Here is a 12,752-nt window from a genome sequence, read left to right on the forward strand (position 1 = left end):
TTGTTTTTAAGTTGATTCTTTGTTTCTCTTTTCTTTTCTTTTTCTGTTTGAACGGTTTCCATTTATTTTATGTTTGAGTACTTTTCTTTTCAGTTTTGTGAATATAATGTTCAGTTTTGATTTGTGGTTGCCCTGTTTTTTAAGTATGTTAAACCCTTCCTATATCTGCTTGCTTTTGCCTGATAGTCATAGATGCCAAAACATATCATTAAAATAAAAATAGTATTTATATTTTCTTACTTTCCTTACCCACATTGTATGATTCTGATGTGTTTTTTGTTTTAAATGTCTTCATGTTTAGATCTGTATGCTGGCTTATTTAAGTGACTACTTTCCAGTTGTGGTTTTCTCCATCCTAATTCTTCCTTTTTTTTTCTTTTCTCTCTCTCTCTCTCTTTTTTTTTTTTTTTTTTTTTTTTTGAGAATCCATTTCAGTATTTCTTTTAGAATGGGTTTAGTATTTCTGTACTCTTTTAGCTTTTATTTGTTGGAGAAATTCTTTATTTCCCTTTCTATTTCACAGGATATTCTTGCTGGATAGAGTATTCTAGGTTGCATTTTTTTCCTTTCAAAACTTTAAATATATCTTGCCACACCCTTCTCGCCTGTAGTGTTTCTGTAGAGAAATCAGCTGACAGCCTGATGGGGGTTCCCTTATAATTAACGCTTTGCTTTTTTCTTGATGTCTTTAGAATCCTCTCTTTATCTTTCATTTTTGCCATTTTTAATACATATGTCTTGGTGTGGGCCTGTTTGGGTTCAACTTCTTTGGGGCCTTCTGTGCTTCCTGTATCTTGATATCAGTATCCTTTAGATTTAGGAAGTTTTCAGCCATATTTTCTTCAAATATATTTCAATCCCCTTTTCTTTTTCTTGTCCTTCTGGAATCCCTATTATCTAGATTGGCCCACTTTCTATTATCCCATAGATCTCTTATATTGCCTCCATGCTTTTTCATTTGGTTTTCTGTCTGCTGTCCTGATTGGGTGATTTCCATTATTTTATCTTCTACATCACTAATTCATTCCTCTGCATTACTCATTCTGCTCATTGTTGCCTTTAGCTCAGTTTGTATCTCTGAAAATGAATTTTCTAGTTTTTCTTGGCTCCTCCTTATATTTTCTAGTTCCTTTCTCAAGGAATCTGCATTACTGTTCATACCCTCTCTTAATTCCTTCAGTCTTTTCACTATCTCCCTTTTGAACTCAATGTCAGTCAGACTGCAGAGGTCTGTTTCCTTGTTGACTGCTTTAGGTGAATTCTCCTTCTTCCTTTAACTGGGAATGGTTTCTGAGCTTCTTCATCTTGCTCGTATTTTCCTTTTTCTGTGAGTTTGGGGCAGCCAAACTGTAATCTTCTAAGGCTACTTCTCTATAAGAATACCCCTTTGTAGTTTTTTGGTGGGGGTTACTATTTATTTTTGGTGTGGGAGTTTGAATATTTGCTGTCTCTTTCTTCGGTGTGAGCAGGCTGTTATTCCCAGGATGTTCAGTGTGTTTTCAGAGAGAAGGCGGCATTGGGGAGGGCCAGCCATCCGTGTCTGGTCATTGGGCTCTCAACAGTAGCAAGGACCTGCAGGAAGGTGGCACAGGCTGCTCCAGTTGCAGGGCCCTGGGAAGTAGTAATGAGCTCTAGGCAGAACTACAAGGTGACCAGAGCATTTGGCAGTAGCAGCAGCAGCAGGGTACGTGAGGTCCCAGGGGAGTGAGAGCAACAAAAGTTTGTGTTCAGTTGCACTCTGAGGTGACTGGAACTGCAGGTGGTGCCTGTTCAGGAACCCCTATAGGGAGCAGGCCATGCCCATCTCTGGAGTCAGTGATAACTGTGGTGTTTTGCCCCTGTCACCTGTAGACCATGCATGCAACAACCCATCTCACTTAGCCCACATAGGAGATGCTGCACAGGCTGCTCTTCATTGCAGGATCCTGGAAAGTGATAGAGACCAGGTATGTGGGTACCTCCCAGAACGTTTGACAGTGGCAACGATAGGCCAGGTGTGTTCCCAGGGGTGCGAGAGCACCAACATGTGGTGTTCGTTGCAATGCCCTCCTCTGTACTGCCCTTTAGGTGAATGGGGCTGCAAGTGATTTTTGTTCAGGTATCTACAGTGGCAGTGGGCCATGCCCACCTCTGGAATCAGGGATAACCATGGCGGTTTGCCCCCACTGCCTGCAGACCATGCAAGAAGCATCCTGTCCCATTTAGCCCACGTAGGAGGTGCTGCCAAGCTGCTCCTAGCTGTAGGGTCTTGGGAAGGGACAGTGACCAAGTGTCTGGGTGCCACCCAAAGTGTTTGGCAATGGCAGCTGCAGTGCAGGTGTTTTCCAGGGGAGTGAGAGGAACAGCATATGGTTGCTTTTTTTCTTTTTTTGCCAACCCCTGAGGTGACTGGGGTCACAGGTGGAGCTCACTTACAGGCCCACAGTGGTGGCAAGCCACCCCCAACTCCGGCCTCTGAGACAACCACTGCAGTCTACCCCCGCCATGTGTAGATCATGCAAGAGGCACCATGTCACATTTAGCCCCCTGATACCCTTGGCCCACACAAGAGGTGCCTGGCCACTGGTAACCTACACAAGGAGCTCCCAATCTCCCTTTTATTATTATTATTTAAAAAAATTTTTTTTCACGTTTGCAACTATTTTTATATCAATATCTCCAAACCTAGTTGCTTTTCTTAAATTGTCAGGGTGTTTTTTTTTAATTACTCAAATGAATTTATCACATCTGTAGTTGTATAATGATCATAACAATCCAATTTCACAGGATTTCCAGCCCACAGCCCAAGTACATCACACCAGCCCCCAAACTGTCTCCTCCGGAGACCATAAGTCTTTCAATGTCTGTGAGTCAGCATCTGTTCTGCAAAGAAGTTCAGTCTGTCCTTTTTTTCAGATTCCACATGTGAAGTCAGCCATACAATGAGACACCAATATCAAATGCTTTCATTGATGTGTGGAAAACAATCTCGCCTTAATAAGCAAGAGGCTTCTTGCTGTCAATAGCCTTCGCAGAGACCCTCCTCCCTCTGAGAGTCTGAGGGCATAGGCATGCTCTAGGTGTAGGGAGTTTCCTATTGTTGCACCCCTTCTCCTCTCGCCCTCCCCAACAATGTTGCCTTGCTTCTCCTGCGGATCTGGACCTTCTCCCGGGTTCCCTCTGCCATGGCATTCCCCTCCTTAGCCTGTGGCGTACTGCTCCTTAGCCCCTCATGCCATCCCCAGTGCTGTCCCCTGGACTGACCTCTAGAGCCTGAGTCTCAGCGCCCAACCCCCAGCCCGAGCATCTCAGGCTGTGGTTTCTGGGCCAGTGGTTCAGATGATCTGTGCGGCTCTCACTCTGCTTTGCTGTTCTCAGTCCAGCTGCTGTGCTTTTCTCAGTGACTTTGAAGTCCTTCTGACTCGGCTGATCTTTCCATCAGTGAGGTGGCTTCTCAGGATGTGGGTTCCTTTTCTTTTTCACAGCACCCTCTCAGAAATGCTAGTCCCGTCCTGATTCCTTTTCTCTCTCTCTCTTTTTTTCTTTTGTTCTACCCAGTTATGTCAAGAATTTCTTGCCCTTTTTGGAGGTTTAAGTTCTTCTACCAGGATTTGGTTGATATTCTGTGTGAGTAGTTTTACATGTAGATGTGTATTTTTGATATGTTTGTGGGAGAAGTTGAGCTCGACCTCTTACTCCTCTGCCATCTTGCTCTGCCTCTTTATTTCCTTTTACTGCCTCATTTTGGAACTTGGTACACTGCCACCCAGACTTAATTTCATTGGCCAAAGCAAGTCAGATGACTGCGTCCAAACTCAAGGAACAAATAAATCTATTCCACCTCCAGTGGAAATGACAGCAAAACTACATGATGGAGAGCATGGAATCAGGGAGGGAGCTAAAAAAATTAGAGCTAAAACTTCAATCTCCCCAAAGTGTTTATCTTATGCAGGCACTATGCCAGGTCCTTCCCATGGATGGTTCTATTGCTCATTTCACTCCACACCTCTGCAAAATAGATTTCTTTCTATTTCATAATGAGGAAACTGAGGTTGAGGAATTATCAGTGACTTACTCACCATCAAACATCTTTTCCAGGATTTAACTGGGATTTAAAATTAGGTCTCTCTATGCAGGAAGTCTATGCTTTCTTGACTCTATTCCTCCAAATTAAATTTCTTTCCCAAACCCCCTGATTGCTCAGCACTCTGTGAACTCATAGTGCTCATTGAAGAAAATTAGACACAGAACCAGAAGTTGTAAACCATCTGACATTTGAAAAGCTACCATCAACTACTCCTACTAGGAGGAGGTGAAAGATGCACTCTTGGGAGGAATCACAAGAGTTCATGGAGGGAGAGTTGATGCCAGGTATCAGTTAAAGCCTCCAGTTAACCTTGTTACTTGGTGTTGGCTAGATCACAGGGTTTGGAAGGGTGATGTAGAGAAAAACTTGAGAAAAACAACTCCAGCCACACCTGCAGTCCCATGGTTAACATTTCAGCATCTGCTGTACAGAGCGTGTTAGCACAGGAGAGAACCTCAGCTTTGGAGGCATATATAATAATGAGTCACACAATCATTAATGTGTGAACCCCAGGCAGGGAGCTCACATTTTGTAGGAGAGAAGAGTTTTTGTTCAATCATAAGCGCTCCCCTACTGGGTCTGGAATTGCTCTCTGCACCAAAAATGCCTGACTTCATTTTCTTTGAATTTAAAAGGACCTTCACAAACATTTTGGCTTAAATATAAAGGAAAACTTTTTATAAGGGAAGAGGAATTAGAACAAAAGTTTAGTAGAGTGTTATTGAAATGGCTTTGTTGAAAATGCCTCCAATGAAAATAGAGTTTAAAAAAAAGAAAATAGAGTTTAAAAAAAAGAATATGCCCCCAGCCCACTCCCCATTCTTCTTTCTCAGGTACAAATTGTTTCTATAAAAGAGAACAAAGAAAAAGAAGCCTGATAGATGTAGATTACTTATATTTTACAACAGAAACTAAAACAGAAGTGCCCTTTAAAATGATGTGACTAAAATAAACACTACAAATTAAATAATTTTTTTCAATAGCATAAAATATAAACATTCCTGCAAAGGGAGGATTCAGAGTTTGGGCTTCAGACATCAACCCTGGTGGTTTATTATGGGTTAATCTGTCTTCCCTTGTCGTTTCTCAGTTTCACTTGAGTTTCACATTAGTTTTAACTGGGCTGTACTGATACCTGGAGCTGGTCACCTTGTCCTTGTAAAAAAATCATCTCTGCCACTTTTTCCTACTGGTTACAAGCAGAAAGAAGCAGGGGCTAGTTTGCACATATGGGTACCTCACGGAAGCTTTCTTGCTGTTCCAACCAAAAGACACTGCAAAAGTGTTTAAAGTTGGAAAATCAATTACATGATTTACAACAAACCGTAATTTTCTTTTCTGCCTGCGGGATAGAAATCTGGATCTTTCATCGAAGAAGTCAGTCTTTACTGGATTATGAACTGGAGAAAATAAGTTTCCAAATAAAATCATCTTGAAAGAAGGTGAGACCATCATGGGAGTTCGTTCCATGTTTTCTCACCTCACTTCAAATTGTGTTCCCGAGTCCATGAACCTTCAAGAAAACTTCATCCATGGACCATCCATGTTTGCCATGCCTTTGATTACATGATGGGGTAATGAAATCTTAGGCAAGGAATACCTTCAGTTTTGACCTTGCATGTTCCCTCCTAAACCTCAGAACACAGATCCATATACTTTTTCTGTTGCGTATGTATAAACTTTTCGCTTGGAGAAATTTTTGTAATGGACATTGCTTCGGAGTTGTGTATTTGATTGTGGTTCCCACTTGGATAAACATAAGCAACTCATCTCAGGAGCAACATCTGGAACTCTCCACTAAGTTCTTCTCAGAACCAACATGGGCAAAACTCATGTTAAAAAAATCATTTTTCCTAGGATTCTACTACCAGTCTTTGTGGTTTCCTCAACCTGGGACCCCTGAAGTTAACTAACCTGCTTCTAAACTCAGATGACCTCACTTGCCCCATCAATGTTTCCTCTCAGGCAAGAATCATAAACTGAGCCTCACCAAGATACAGGCAACTATTAGGAGAAAAGGATACTTTGTACATTAAGGAATGTATATTACCAAAATGGTAGCTTCCAAGCCGGGATACCTGGACCCCAAAATTCTCTGTGTAAAGGAAAGGAAATAGCTTTGAGCTATTTTCCACATTTAAGAGACACTTACCCAGGAGACAGTCATCTAGCAGATAAATCAAATTTCCTTCTTTGAACTTTAATTTTATCAACCCAGTGTGGTAATTTGAGTTAACATGTGCTAAAGAATAATTTATAAATACCAAATATTTGTTATTCAAAAATCCATCAGAGATGTGAGTCATGGAGGAGATTACAAATCAGTTTGAATGGTGAAAAGTTTGGACCCCTGAATTAGAGAAATAAAGATTTAATAGCAACATTTCTGACATCAGCTTGGGACTGTGATAAAGGAGAGAAAGATATAGAGGCAAAAAACTCATGGAATAGACTCCTGCTCAGTGTCTGGCTGGACAGTTTTAAACACAGCCATTCGCTAGGCCGTGGGCACCTTCGTATTGGGACTGGTTTTATTCCAGTCTTTCCCTGGCATTGAGCATAGCAGTTACTTTGTCTGTAGTAGAAGATACTTCATAAACATCTATGAAATGGGATGGAAGAAGAGAGAACTTAACTCACCTGAGGATACACATTTGAGCCAGTATCAGAATTCAGATCTGTCTCAGTAACCCCTGTTGTTTTCAGCCTTGTTATGACTTTGTATCATCCTAGATGTCCTGAAGTCATCTACACAAAATATTGCATACTGTATCATGTAGAGGAAACATTTATACCTCTGCCCATCTTAGAATTACTGTTCTTTGTGATGTGGTTTTCTGTCCTAAATTGGAAACCTTTCTGCTTTTCACAGGACCAACTATTTCTCCATATCACACAAACAAAGAATGATGGCTTGTGTTAATTTGTGAGCCTGGTGCCCTCAGGGGCACAGAAGTCTTGTGTCCAGGCTGGGATGAGGCTCACAGAGTCTGGCTTTGGGCTGTCCACTTAGTGGGGGTATCTTTCTCCCTCAGGTCTTGCTTGTGCTGACCTCTAGGGCCTTCAGGGCAAGCTTGGTCTGCCCTCATTTGAAAGGCTCAAGACTGGGCACAGCAGGTCCAGATGTGGAAAAAAAAAAACAAAAAACAAAACCAAAACCACAAAACAAAACAAAAAACCAATGAAAACTGAAGCCCACTGGTGATGTGAACCTGAAGAAAAGACTTCTTTTCAGTCATTGTCTGGTTCTGTCAGTCAGCACAAGGACTCCTCTGCAGGGCTGGGATGCTGCAGCTCAAAATGAAGGATGGTGCTGAGGATGGAAAATACACACACACACAAACACACACACACACACGGACATAAGTACGTGTACATAATACATGACATAAGCACATAGGAAAGGAGGGAGAGAGAAGTGTGGCAATCACATCTTGTGTGTTAAGGATGAGATATCTCACCTTTCATGGATGCATTCTTTTAATTTCTTTTAATTTTAAATTCAGGGAGAACCGAGTCCTCTGGTGCCCTGTAGCAGCACTCTGCAGGCTCCGAGTGGGATACAAAGCCCCCTAAGACAAGTCTCCACTCTCACAGTCTAGAAGAAGAAGCAAAAACCAAAAAAACAAAAAAACCCCAAACCAAACAAAAACAAGACCCTTAGACCACCACCCCAGGCACCAGGCTCGAGAATTTCCAAGCATTTTACAAACATTTCACTTAGCCCCATTTGCAAGGTAGGTGAGGCAGGTGTTATCTGCATTTTACAGGTGAGCACAAGGGCCTTGTGGAAGATCGCAGAGCTGAAAAATGGCAGCCCCAGAATCCAGGTCATCCTACTTCTGATTCAAAGCTTTTCCCACAATATGACACTGCCCCTTTGTAAACACTTAATCATAATACAGCACCGTGTCAGGAGAACACAAAGAAAAACAAGATGTGTTCTTCCTGGACCAAGGGAGATGAAGGATCAGGCTTCTCAAAAGAAGTAATTTTCCATAGGTAGAGGGAATACAGATTGTTGTAAGCAGGAAGAGACAATGGGATGGAAGGTAGGCAGTGTTCCCATGCAGATAAGTCGTGAAGAGACTGATCTGTTTAGCCCAAATTCTACTAAATGATCAGGTTTAGGTCCATGAGAAACAGTCAGAGATGTGAAAACATCTGTCTGCCTCTGGCTTGCCTCCTGGGTTTCCATTTCTTATATGAGGACCATCTATTTCTTAGAAAGTGGACGTGGGCAGTAATAACCCCCTTTTATTAGCACTAATCTCCCTCTACTCCAGTGGCTTTTCAGACCTCAGGGGGAAGATCAACAAACTATGTAATATCTACGTGTAAGTCATCCAGGGGTTGAGAACATAGGATTCAGGGTGTTGTTTTGTTTCCCCAAAATGCTTCAAACTTTCCATGAGACTTGGAGTACATCACTGGGCACCTCCAATCCTATTTCTTCATCTGTTAAATGAAGGTAATTATATCAACCATGAAGGGTTGCTGTGGGTATCCAGTGAAATGATTTTTGTACAGCACGTCACACAGATCCTGACTCATAGCTACCTGTTTATGGATATGGGAGATTACTACTTCTGTTTAACAGGAGGAAAAGAACTAGCGAAAGTCTGTTATGTGCTGACCACACAACTCCTCTCTTCTCATCAGATGTAGCTCCTGCAAGACCAACATGACCAGAGGCTGAATGGCCTCGATTGTCTTAGTCAAGTGGGGTCCTTCACAGGTTTAAGGGGAAGAAGGAGGAAGCAAGGTTTAGTATCTGATCTGACTGCAGGAGTGGATCTCAGTGTGTTTTCAAAGCCATGGCTTTGGTTTGGGTGGTTTGTTTTGCCAGTGAGATATGGTAACAGGCAGATGGTATTCAATATCTGATGAGGGACTAAAGTATGGTACCGATAACCAGCTGGTTATGAGCAACCTCAAACAGCAGCTGGAGGTGGTCAGGGACTGGGGCTCCAGCAGGAATGGCCAAGTGGAATAAGACATCTGTGCCTGTCTGGAGGGCAAAAATGGCATATTTAGGGGAAAATATGGCTCTGGCATGACTTGGATGTCCATAGCTTGTTCTTAGTTCATTAGATCCTAGGTCTTCAGCAGCACAATTAAATTCGGATCCCCAGAGGGTCATATGGCTGAGGCTGCTTTGAATCTTGTAGCCTACATGGATGTCTCAGGTTGTAGGAAGAATGGGGTGGGGAGGTCTGGGACTGTACAGGGCTGGAGAAGAATGAAGCTGAACCCACCACGAAGTCTCAGGCACTGGTCGTCCTTTGCCAGACCCTCACCATTAACTTCCTCTGGATTTTGATAATTCTACAAGGATTATTTTTTACCTGGTAAAACAAATATCTGATGCTCTGTCTATAAGACACTTACACTTCACAGTAATATCAGCAAAGTCTTCCACATTTGCAGGAATTAACATCTGTTTCTTCAACTGGAAGTGCTTTTGTATTCTGAGGCAGACTCTTCAGTGTGGAGGAAGACAATGGAAAAAAGCATGAGTCAGAAAAGCATATCCCTTGTTTCAAATGGGTGATATTTTCCCTAGAAGGTAGCAATCAGGAAACAGTGCTTGGGAATTTTAACTGCACTCAGGGGTCACTCATGGCTGTGGTTGACTGTGCTGAAGGTCAATTAAATTTCCTGTGGAAGAAATGGAATTTGGACTTTATTTGATCTGACTATATGCAAGTAATAGGGATAGGAAGTCATGATTAAAGGTGGCATATAGTTCAAAAAATGTGATATTATCATTGTAGTGAATGTACCATTTGTAGCTAAAAATGTACACTGACTCACTCAGCACCCTCTCTACCTCCCTTTTGGCTTGCTGTAGAGGTTGAAAACCTAAGAACTACATATCCCAGACTCTCTTGCAGCTAAGATTTTCTATTTTACCTGCAGTAAGCTTACGGGCAGATAAGAGCCATGTGAGGCATTGGTCCTGCAGAGACAGAGACAATCTACTGGAGAACACTGTGGCAATGTATACTTTCTTTACCTTTATATTCCTGTTTCACAGATGCAATATCTTCTCTTATTTCTCTAAGGTGACCAGCAGTCTATATTTTGTGGACATTTTTTCTTCTTGTAGAAATTTTATTTTCTCCAAGTTGCCTTCTTGTTAGTTTGTTTTTTTGTCTCGATATTTGTATTTTGTGTTAGAGGTTTTCCTAGAAGGGTGGTGATTCTTGATTGTAGGTGCATATGTAAGAGATGGGGGATAAAAACTTGGAAACTCTGAGAAAATGAGTTGGCCTGAAAGCTGTGAGCATCACTGTAGCATGATCTGACTGGGGAACCTCTAAATGTCAGTATCTTTAGGTCCTTCCTCCAGGGGTAGGCAGAAGGTAAAATCATGGCTGTCAGTGTTCTCAGAGCTGAGAGAGTGACAAGCCTGTCCTCTGCATTCAGTACACCTAACTTTACCTAACTCAACTGCTTTGGGGACAGTTTTCTGCTGTCATCTGTGCCAACACCTTCTCAGAAGGAGACTTCCAGACTTTTCCCAGGTTGGAAATCATTCTCCAGTGTGGGGTGAGCATAGGACCTAGAGCACTAATTCTTCATCCATCCTTTTGAATTTGGCTTCTCTTTAACCCATCTGCCAGAAATATTTAATGCTCACAGTACCTGATCTTTTTGATGATTTGGCTGTGTTATTCAAGTTGGCCTTGGATTCCCTGCTGCCATTTTAAAATTCAAATGTCAACAGTTTGCAAAATCAATTGTCCACCTTTCACTCACTGCAATTTTCAGCATTTTGTTGCTATAGCCTCTTCTGTTCTTTCCATCTTTTTGAAATAATGTCTTTAAGAAAATCCTCTTTTACTATAGCTTTAGTGTGGTTTTGTGAAAGGAATAAAATCCGATATTTTCAAACTGTCATCTTTATATACAGCTGTTCACATATTTCTTTAAATTTTTTTATTTTTAAAGTTTGTTTTAGTTTTTATTTTTTGGCCACAGCACGCAGTGGCTTGATGTGGGATCTCAGTTCCCAGATCAGGGATCGAACCCCAGCTGCAGCAGTGAAAGCACCAAGTCCTAACCACTAGACCACCAGGGAACTCCCTACTTGTTTCTTTATATCTAGTTTTCTACCATTTATCTGTATTATTATCACAAGTAGAAATGACCTTCTATGCAGTGTTTATTATAACATTATAAGTATGTTTCACATTGTTTTACTTTTGAAAACATTTTCATTGGCTATACATTTTAGAGCATATATGTACTTTAATTTCCATGCTTGAATTGGGGAGTTTTAAATATACAGGTTTCAGTGATTCTATCTCAAAGAAGATCAAACTGAAAACTCAGAGTATTGGCTTTTTACTTTACATTAGAGTTGGATATTTATTTTGTTTCTATCATTTCACTGTTATGATGGATATCTTTATGTATAATTTTTTTCATCCATTAGAAAACTTTCTTCAGGCTAGATTCCCAGTAGTGGAATTCCTGGATCGAAGCTATAAACATTTTTAAGGCTTTAGATTGTCACTGTTAAATTTCCTTCCAAAAGTTATGGCATATTTGCTTAACAGAGGGGAACAATGGGTGAGAGTATATTTGGTACACCCTTGGAAACAAGTGTGATGAAATTATCATATGGATCATCTCAACAGTGTAGCACATACTCATAAACTCCACAAAATCTTGGATTTCCTCCTTTGCATACTTACGATGCCAGCTCATGTGGTCATTACAGTAGCAGCAACCCCAGACTTTACCTGCTATGTGGGGTCCTTCCAATCATGATTGAAGGAGCACTTACCATGTGCTTAGATTGCCCTAAAACACACAGGGACAATTCTGAGGGGGCAGCTCCCAGTTTTAGCAAAACAGGAAGCTAGTGCCAGTCCCTGAGATGGGATTCCACAGGCCTTGTCACCATCAGAGTCCTTCCCTCAGGGTCCCCGTCTTTGCTGAACTCCATAGGTGGGGCCAGACCCTTGAAAATGTCATGTCAGGGACAAGGAGAAAGAGGTGCTCAAAGGGACCTTGATGGTCTCTGGACCCCTCTTTCCTTGACCCATAGAGCATTTATGACATATCTATAACATTTTACTTGACAGTGTATCTCCTGTCACACGTGGTATTTTGTGTTAAACAAGCATATAAGGTAGAACAGGATTGTACGAGCTTAAAGAGAAAAAAGACTTGGTCCTCATTCCCAAAAGGAGATCACATCTGCAGTGGTCAGGCAAGGAGTCTGCTTGAGTAGAAATCTCCCAGAACCCATAAATGGATAGAAAGGGGGGCTATATTACAGACACACTTAAGCTCAAACTATGGCTTTATTATGCGTGGGGTATGTGTCTGTGTGCATGTGTGTGCTGGTTTAGTGTTCCAGAAAGAGCAGCTCCTGGTTATTACTTATCAGTTTTCATCGGTGGTACACTGGATTGTGGTTATGGGGTGATGGTGAAGGTGGCAGGGTCCTCACTGGTAGGCTGAAGATTTGTGGGTAACCTCTGAGGCTCTCAGGGTCATAAATTAACCTTTTCAGGGGATCCCAGAAACCTCCTAAGGGATGGATGCTTGGAACAAATCTTTGGACAAAACAAGTCTGCCTCCCAAATAAGACCTTGTTTACTGAATATTGAGACTGCCTTGATCATTTTTTTAGTATTTCATTGATGCATCTGCATTAAATGTCATA

The sequence above is a fragment of the Sus scrofa genome, chromosome 13 (genome assembly GCF_000003025.6).
Source record: "Sus scrofa isolate TJ Tabasco breed Duroc chromosome 13, Sscrofa11.1, whole genome shotgun sequence".
In the NCBI taxonomy this organism is placed as follows: domain Eukaryota; kingdom Metazoa; phylum Chordata; class Mammalia; order Artiodactyla; family Suidae; genus Sus; species Sus scrofa.